Genomic DNA, 8,428 nt, shown 5'->3' with positions numbered 1-8,428 from the left:
AGCTTGACAGAGGCTCATCTCTGCTGGAATTGTTCAAATTGGAAACTGTAGGGCCTTATCGTGTATAACAACTGCCAAGTAAATGTTACATGGATTGTGTTTAGGTTTGCTGCAACTGTACATTCCTTGTATGGCAATGTTTTGTTGAAAAACTAGTGAAGATAAAATACAACATTTTTCAAAACTTCAAACGTCAGGTAATATGCAAATCACTGTCTGTCGTCTGCTCCCATTGTTTCCACTGGCAGTCGGGTTCAGACACCCCGTGGCTTATAATCCATTTATGATGTTGGGAGGATGTGCGGGGTCAATTTAGCTACTAGATCCTCACAGGGGATAGTTTCCTTATTGGTGGAGGACCCTGGGTCCTCCAAATTCCTCTTTAAAACGTTTTACCTGCTATGGTGGCGTACGTGGCTTCGGGTGTGTTTTCATCGTTGCTCGCACGTGCCTGGCAATCAGTCTGGGGCTGGTGCGTTGGTGAGTCTGCTGGGCGAAAAAAAAACAACAAAGATATAACAAGGGTGGTGTTTAAAAAACACACCGGCGACGTATTTTAATAATATAATTATTACCTTCGCCAAGAAGGTTATGTTTTCAGAGGCGTTCGTGTATGTGTGTGCGTGTGTGTCTGTGTGTCTGTAAACACGATAACTTGAGAAGACCTTGATGGATTGTCTTGATATTTGGTAGGTGGGTAGGTCTTGATAAGACCTCAAAATGACAAGATTTGGGGCCCCCTAGCGGCTTGTTATGGTACTGCAGCTAAACTTCCGGTTTTCATATCTCATGATCTAGACATGTTAGGGTGACGAAATTTAGATGGTAGGTAGCTTTGGCTTTGTTGACTCTGCAATTAAATGGGTTAGAAGTTACCTGACTAATAGAACACAGGCAGTTTTTGTTAACGGTAGTGTATCCTCGCACCGTGAAATCAAGAGCGGGGTACCCCAAGGCAGCTGTTTGGGCCCGCTATTATTTTGCGTATACACGAACGATCTTCCTACAGTTGTAAGACATAGTTACGTAGAAATGTATGCTGATGATACCACCCCTTCAGCGTCAGGCTCAAGCATAGCAGAAGTGCAGAGCACCCTCCAGAATGACCTGACTCATATCTGGGATTGGGTACAGGCAAACAGGCTGGTGTTAAATGTGGACAAAACCAAATGCATAGTCCTGGGCAGCCGCCACAAACTCAAAAATAATCCACAACTGCAGCTTTCAATGGGTAACAAAAGTATAGAAGAGGTAAACCAGGCAAAACTACTGGGGATGTGGTTGGATAAACAGCTGACCTGGGGTCAACACGCTGGAAAAGTTCAATCTAAAATGACAAGCGCACTAGCTGCATTGACAAGATCAAGGGAATTCATTACAAAAGAAACGTTAAAAACAGTCACACAAGCACTTGTTCTAAGCCATTTGGATTATTGTTCGTGTTTGTTGTCGGCCTGTCCACAATCCCATTTGAACAAACTTCAAATTATTCAAAACAAAGCTGTCAGATTGGTTTTAAACGCCAAGTACAACTCCAGCTCGGACAATACATATATGCACTGAATATTACAATGGCCCAAAGTTAATGACAGATTGTACACAGGAACACTCTCCATGTTTAATAAACTTCTAATGGCCAAGCGACCAGAATCCATCTACAAACGTTTACAAAGAGTCACTGACACACATCAACATAACACACGCTTAGCACACAGAGGTGGCTTCAAATTGCCAAAGCCGAAAACCGCCTCAGCCAAAAGAACATTCCTGTATCGATGCATCAAAACTTACAACTTATTTCCTGAACACATCAGATTGTCTGCACCTACAACTTTTAAGAAACATATCAGGGATTGGCTGAAAACTAAAGTGGACACTTCCCAACCTCTGCAATCATGGTGGTAGTGCGACGACTGATGTATAGAATTACTTGTTCTTAACTGTATTGAGACCTCTGACCTCTCAGCAGTTTTATACCCTATGTTGTATTCTCATTTCCCATGTCACATTTCATTGCTATGTTGCATTTTATTTGCCATGTTGTATTTAAGTTACATTCGCTTCTTGTATATGTATGTATGTATGTATAGTATAATGCAGTGTTTGTATTCAAACGACTCCAGGAAGACTAGTGTTGTATTATTGTTGTACGCACTAATGGAGATCGATCAAATAAACAATAAACAATCTGCCATCCACCTTCCGGCATGGAAATAGACATCTTTGCCAATTTTCGGCATGTTGACCACTGTCAGGAGGCAACAAAATTTCTTGTTTTTTTCCAAAATCAGGCGAATATTAATGCACGCGCTGATGTCATCCATAATAATGACTTGCTTTGGCCTTATGTCAAAGATAAAGCCGCTTATAGCGCTACATCTTCTGTTAAACAAGATCATTTGCAAATCATTATACTACTTATCTTCACCGGCACATGCATACATTGATGTAAATAAACTAATTATGAAATAATAATGGAGCTACGGGGGTAGAATGACACATTCAGGGGATAAATCTTGAATATAGACGACATCTTGTCAAAGGAATATGATTTATTATATGTGTCACAATATCTTTGAAGGCATAAAGGCTTAAGCATATAATACAATTTCAGTACGTCAAAGCTGAGTTTTCAAAGTCAATTTTCTAGTCATTTCAAGTTGAATCAATTTTATCCCATAGCATATAGATATCTGTGAGGCAAAATATGCGATGTCGGTTGCTTGTTTTGTATTGTAGGCAGGGTCTAGCCATTATGAAAGCGTTTGGTGACTGTCAGAAATGTTTTGACATTAAATGCATTCGTTTGCAGTTTCAGAGCAATTTCAAAAATAATATTTGTCTGTTACTGACATTTACTGCCATTTTAGAACATTTTCATCATCGCCTTTAAACTACGATTTTGAGGGTAATTTTTGGTGTAAAAACTCATTGGTTATTGCAGATTCAAAAAATCTATGGTAGCACTGGTCCGTATTGGTGGTACAAAAAACGGTCTCGGCCCATGGACGATTTGTCCCATTTCTGTCAGATGACGTGCTGTATGATTTAAGGGATGTAATATTGTTGCCTGTGCGTGCCTCTGTTCACCGATAACTGCCTAAGGGTACATACGCCTACTGACGACCGCACTACTGGTACGGAGTGATAATTACTCATGTATGGATGTAAGGCCTATCTCTGTCAATACTGTAAGGCCACACAGACTTAATTTTATGGATGACATCCGTGCGCGCATTGATTTTCGCCTGTTCTCCAAAAAAAAAAAAGAACCAAAAAAAAAAGACCACGTCCACCGAGGCTCTGTCTTGGCTCTAGGCCTGGGTAGTCCATGGTAGTTAGCGACAATACGGAGCCGGGCACCCAGGCTACCGAGGCTCCACGACCCAAGAACTCAGTAATACGTACAGTGCCGATTCATAAATTCCGCTAAAAGCCAGCATGTGCTGGCTTGTCGTATCCATCGCTATGTACTGCCGCAATACTGCTTCACAATACCAGCTTTGTATTCCTGTGGTTTGGTACCATTTTTATTTTTGGCCGGATTTTTTTAAATTGTCATCCATAAAATTAAGTCGGTGTGGCCTAACATGAATGGAATAGAAGATGAACAACACTTTATTTCAGACTGTTCTTTATATTCTAATGAAAGATCTGTCCTTTTTAATCATATCAAAGAGAAGTTCCCATACTTTGAACACCTAAGTGCAAATGATAGATTTATATTTTTGATGCGTCTAGACAAACCATGTATCACAAACATGATCTGCTCCCACATTTTCCATTGTACAAAAAAGCGAGAAGAAGTTCACCACTCTGTATGAGCTCAGTAACTAGAACACTTTGTATTAGCCTAGTATAAACATGTAGTACCCTTGTATGTTCCTTATGTATGTATGTCTAAGTCAAGTAGTGTATCTTTTGTCTCCACTTTTCTATATACGTTTGTTATGTGTCTGTTAGGTCTAGACCTGTACCTAGCCCGTCGTGGCATGGATGTACAATAAAGGTATCTCAGTTGATTTAATTATATGGATGACATCCGCGCGCGTATGAATTTTCGGCTGTTTCCAAAAAAAAGTTTTCAACCATACTGTAAATCGTATAAAACAGTTAAAAAATGAGTAAATAAATACCGTAAGTTAAAAAAAAACATTGGAAAACGATACCAATGTCGTAGAATGCCAAAATCAAACGAAAAAAAACACGAAAATGTAAAGAAATGAATTTGAAGAGTAGATTATTCGCCACACCATACTCTGTGTCATTTGTTCAACCTCCAAAACCACGTAGGTTTCATGATGAAAGCAATTCTTTTTTGCAACACTTTTTTTTATTCGCACGCTCGCATCAGTTTTGAGGTTCCCATAGGATGTCATCCATATAATCAAATAAACATGGCCTAGGCAAATATGGCCTCCCGAACACTAGCCAAACTCCCCCCAACTATGGTTGGGAGTAGGTCGGGAGTAAGGTCGGTTCGTGTACTGTAATGTTTTACAGTTTTACGAAATGTTAAAAACATTCGTGGGTCGGTCTGGAGTTACCTATACAAAAACGACAGCCCGATACTTTGAAACGTCCTAAAACACGTCAACAATAAGCCGAAGCTTAAAGCTTAACTACTGATTCAAAATTGAAGCGTAAACGGCCTTTCTCTCCAGAGGAAAAGTTCCTATATTTCCTCTTCTAGCACTGCCTATTTTACAAGTGCACTAGATCACTAGTATTTCCCAAGAGCGGAAATATACATTATGAAATGACTTCTGAGATTTGACTTGATGATATTGAGATATGGATCCCCTGCAGTAAACCCAACGTATTGCCAAGTCTATACATTATGTAAGAACGTAAAATATCAGTTGTTATTATCAAAGGGGGTATGGTGGGTCATGAAGGGCAAAGTCAAGTTTGACTTCAGGTCATTTAAGGTCAAATATTTGACTAAGCAGCATCCGCATATGATATTTGTAGTGAATTTTAGTGTAGGGTTGAAAATAGATGTTACGCTAGAGTATAGGTCATCCATATAATCAAATCAACATGGCCTATACTAGTGTACTCCTTCTACATGTAAGGATGTAGTTTCCAACGGGAAATAATGAACTCTTGCATCATCCCCCCTGCCGTACAAATATCCTTTCGAGTTTGTTAAAGATTGTATGAAATGAGCTCTGCATCACTAGCTTTTAATGAGACTTATTCAAAGTCTGATACTAACGAAACACGAATAACTTAGTTCTAGCTGTTTAATGTCCTCCTGTAATTCTGACTGTCAATCCTCCCCACCCACGTACAGTCAGCCTACTCTGTCCGGACACACAGACACACAAACCCGCAGCCCAGCTACCCAAAACAATACTTCCATACCCGGAAGTAAAAAAACAATAGCACACAGAGAAGCAATAAAGCGCGAAGACTTGGCGGTAAATCTTTGCACACAACATTGACTAACTTTACGTACAGTCAACCTACTCTATCCGGACACACAGACACACAAACCCGCAGCCCAGCCACCCAAAACAATACTTCCATACCCGGAAGTTAAAAAAAAATAGCAGAGAGAAGCAATAAAGCGCGAAGACTTGGCGATAAATTTTTGCACACAATATTGACTAACTTTACATACAGCCAACCTACTCTATCCGGACACACAGACAAACAAACCCGCAGCCAAGCCACCCGAAACAATACTTCCATACCCGGAAGTGAAAAAAAAGCACACAGAGAAGCAATAAAGCGCGAAGACTTGGCGATAAATTTTTGCACACAATATTGACTAACTTTACGTACAGTCAACCTACTCTGTTCGGACACACAGACACACAAACCCGCAGCCCAGCCACCCAAAACAATACTTCCATACCCGGAAGTAAAAAAAAATAGCACACAGAGAGAGAAGCAATAAAGCGCGAAGACTTGGCGGTAAATCTTCGCACACAACATTGACTTTCTCATTGATTTTACTGCAAACATGCACAGACAGACATTGGAAAATCCATGCCATGATCTAGAGAGGCTTTACAACATTCATCATGCATCATGAGACAAACCCAGTCTTTTTGTTCTAACCCTCGGGTGTTTTAAGAAAACGCCACCGTTGCCACATCAAGATGAGAATGTCTCGCCGAGAATTGAAAGTCAATTGCTACGGTTTTTTCTTGCACAGGCCTAGGGAAGAAAGACGAATAAAGTTTGGGGTCGTGTGGCGTATAGCGGCAGAGTGCTCGACTCGGAACCAAGAGGTCCCAGGTTCGAGTCCTGACATGCCACCGATCTTGTTCCCTTGGGAAAAGCACTTTACACGACTTAGTATTGTCCTGTCTCTGTGTTGGTGGCGGCATAAAATAAGTTGATATAACTTGAGTGTGCCGTCGCCATGTTCGGTCATGAAATGTTGGAATAAAAAAAAAAAAGAAAGACGAATAAAGTTCAAATTACGGATAGAATGAATAACTGCTTACAGTACGAAGAAAATGATGATTAAAGAAGTCTTTAAAAAGGTATATTTATAGATAGTCGTTTTCAAAGCAGTATCGCAAGCTTTGGAATTCCCTCCCTGACAAGTGTTTCCTACCTACCTACAATCTACAGGCTTTCAAATCAAACGTTCACCGCCATCTCTTGACATAGCCATGTTTCTCTCATATTTCTAGTTCAATGCCGAGAAGTGGTCGTATAGGCCTTGCATTTAACCACTCCGTTAAAAAAAAGTACTGCAGACAAATCTACGTTGTGCATGTCTCTATCCAGAATCTCAATCGATACAAAGAATAGCCGTACTGAAATCTAGGACGGCAACTAGCTATCTCTGAGATTGAAAAGTTACCAAATAGACCAACTCAGATATTCGTGTCCATGCGTTCATTTCAATTCTGGTCACGTCGACCGCATCAGACCGTAAATGTGCGGGCACGGATTATTTATTTGGAATGTGCCAGCGGAGAACCCAGAAGAACATAAATGCAATAGAGGCTATATTCTGGTTCGGTCGCCATTCTTTGCCTTACCCCAGATGACAAATGTTTTCGGGATGCTTTTGGGTTATTGGGCCGGCGGTTCCGAGTTGAACTAAAGCATTTATCTTACACAGTCCTTTATCCACAGATAGTCATTACGTGCATCTATGAGCGCATGAGGGCATAGGATCGATGACGCTTTGTACTCTGTGCCGTCCATTGTTCAACATCGCACAGGAGAGACTCATGGCGATTTGTTTCAGAACTGCATCACCTGCGTGTCTGGCGGCCGTCTCAGACTCTCTGCCATATCAAAGTTCACAGAAAGGTAACGGTGCTTTACAGAAGACAATGTCTCTAAAACAGTAATCTCCAAGCAGATCCATTTCGGTGGCAAGGCAGTATCCATAAGCCAGAGAAGGTCGCCGGCCACCGACGGTGGGGGTAGCCGGTAGCGACAAAAAATGGGCCATATATAAAAAGCAAACGATCTTCCCACATCAACCTCTGCTTGGAGAGTAGTAAAACAGATGATCACAGCGAAACTTCGTACTTGATTTGTACTAACCTTTCACCTCATGACGACAATGTTCGTTGGTGGTGCGATGTTTTCAGTTCACAGCTTCACTCTCTCAAGATTTGGCTGAAAAATACAGGAAAGACGACTTATAATCCCACCAAATGCGAACTCAAATGCCACTGCATGCAGTTATTACTGCTAATAGTCGGTGAAGATACTTCTGGTAGTTGATGCGATGTTCAGTTCACAGCTTCACTCTCAAGATTTGGCTGAAAAAAATACAGGAAAGACGACTTATAATCCCACCAAATGCGAACTTAAATACCACTGCATGCAGTTATTACTGCTAAAATAGGTAGACTGTAGTCGGTGAAGATACTTCTGGTAGTTGTTGCGATGTTCAGTTCACAGCTTCACTCAAGATTCGACTGAAAAAATAGGAAAGACGACTTATAATCCCACCAAATGTGAACTCAAATGCCACTGCATGCAGTTATTACTACTAATAGTCGGTGGAGATACTTCTGGTCGTTGGTGCGATGTTCAGTTCACAGCTTCACTCTCTCAAGATTTGGCTGAAAAATACAGGAAAGACAACTTATAATCCCACCAAATGCGAACTCAAATGCCACTGCATGCAGTTATTACTAGTAATAGTCGGTGAAGATACTGCTGGTAGTTGGTGCGATGCTCAGTTCACAGATTCACTCTCTCAAGATTTGGCTGAAAACAATACAGAAAAGACGACTCAATCCCATCAAATGCCTGCACAAATGCCACTGCATGAAGTTATTACTACAAATAGATAAACTGTAGTCGGAGAAGATACTGCTGGTAGTTGGTGCGATGTTCAGTTCACAGATTCACTCTCAAGATTTCGCTTTAAAAATACAGGAAAGACGACTCAATCCCACCAAATGCGAACTCAAATGCCACTGCATGCAGTTAT

General features: G+C 40.9%; 1 protein-coding gene across 1 annotated transcript in view; it reads right to left on the bottom strand.

The window, feature by feature from the left end:
* Positions 1–7,561, bottom strand: part of LOC109485424 (CMP-N-acetylneuraminate-beta-galactosamide-alpha-2,3-sialyltransferase 1-like) — an 81,959-nt gene extending 74,398 nt beyond the window's left edge. Inside the window, exon 1 of the mRNA XM_019789031.1 lies at positions 7,528–7,561. The gene's annotated coding sequence lies outside the window, so the exon portion shown is untranslated. The remainder of the gene's footprint in view (positions 1–7,527) is intronic.
* Between the last annotated feature and the right edge of the window lie 867 nt (positions 7,562–8,428).

Source organism: Branchiostoma belcheri, unplaced genomic scaffold, assembly GCF_001625305.1.
Source record: "Branchiostoma belcheri isolate BF01 breed outbred unplaced genomic scaffold, Haploidv18h27 scaffold75, whole genome shotgun sequence".
NCBI classification, from domain to species: domain Eukaryota; kingdom Metazoa; phylum Chordata; class Leptocardii; order Amphioxiformes; family Branchiostomatidae; genus Branchiostoma; species Branchiostoma belcheri.
The sequence above is the reverse complement of the archived record's forward strand: the minus strand, read 5'-3'. Positions and strand labels throughout refer to the sequence as shown.